Here is a 1417-nt window from a genome sequence, read left to right on the forward strand (position 1 = left end):
CTGGCCTGGTGGTGACTGGCCTAGGGGTCCTGGTGGTGACTGGCCTGGTGGTGACTGGCCTAGGGGGTCCTGGTGGTGACTGGCCTGGTGGTGACGATGGGGTCCTGGTGGTGACTGGCCCAGGGGTCCTGGTGGTGACTGGCCCTGGGGGTCCTGGTGGTGACAGGCCTAGGGGTCCTGGTCCTGGTGGTGACAGGGGGTCCTGGTGGTGACTGGCCTAGGGGGTCCTGGTGGTGACTGGCCTAGGGGGTCCTGGTGGTGACTGGCCTAGGGGTCCTGGTGGTGACTGGCCTAGGGGGTCCTGGTGGTGACTGGACTAGGGGGTCCTGGTGGTGACTGGCCCAGGGGTCCTGGTGGTGACTGGCCTAGGGGGTCCTGGTGGTGACTGGCCTGGTGGTGACTGGCCTGGTGGTGACTGGTGAGGCCTGGTGGTGACTGGCCTAGGGGGTCCTGGTGGTGACAGGCCTGGTGGTGACTGGCCTGGGGGTCCTGGTGGTGACTGGCCTAGGGGTCCTGGTGGTGACTGGCCTGGTGGTGACTGGCCTGGTGGTGACTGGCCTAGGGGGTCCTGGTGGTGACTGGCCTAGGGGGTCCTGGTGGTGACTGGCCTGGGGGTCCTGGTGGTGACTGAGGGGTCCTGGTGGTGACAGGCCTAGGGGGTCCTGGTGGTGACTGGCCTAGGGGTCCTGGTGGTGACTGGCCTAGGGGTCCTGGTGGTGACTGGCCTGGTGGTGACTGGCCCTGGGGGTCCTGGTGGTGACTGGCCTGGTGGTGACTAGACTGGTGATGACTGGCCTAGGGGGTCCTGGATGGTGACTGGCCTGGTGGTGACTGGCCTAGGGGTTCCTGGTGGTGACTGGCCTGGTGGTGACTGGGGGGTCCTGGTGGTGACTGGCCCTAGGGGTCCTGGTGGTGACTGGCCTAGGGGTCCTGGTGGTGACTGGCCTAGGGGTTCCTGGTGGTGACTGGCCTAGGGGGCCTGGTGGTGACTGGCCTAGGGGTCCTGGTGGTGACTGGCCTAGGGGTCCTGGTGGTGACTGGCCTGGTGGTGACTGGCCTAGGGGGTCCTGGTGGTGACTGGCCTAGGGGGTCCTGGATGGTGACTGGCCTGGTGGTGACTGGCCTAGGGGTCCTGGTGGTGACTGGGGGCCTGGTGGTGACTGGCCTGGGGGTCCTGGTGGTGACTGGCCTGGTGGTGACTGGCCTAGGGGGTCCTGGTGGTGACTGGTCCTGGTGGTGACTGGCCTGGTGGTGGTTCCTGGTGGTGACTGGCCTAGGGGTCCTGGTGGTGACTGGCCTGGTGGGACTCCTGTCCTGGTGGTGACTAGGGGGTCCTGGTGGTGACTGGCCTAGGGGTCCTGGTGGTGACTGGCCTAGGGGGTCCTGGTGGTGACTGGCCTGGTGGTGACTGGCCTAG

This window comes from Oncorhynchus keta, unplaced genomic scaffold (genome assembly GCF_023373465.1).
Source record: "Oncorhynchus keta strain PuntledgeMale-10-30-2019 unplaced genomic scaffold, Oket_V2 Un_contig_1543_pilon_pilon, whole genome shotgun sequence".
In the NCBI taxonomy this organism is placed as follows: Eukaryota; Metazoa; Chordata; class Actinopteri; order Salmoniformes; family Salmonidae; genus Oncorhynchus; species Oncorhynchus keta.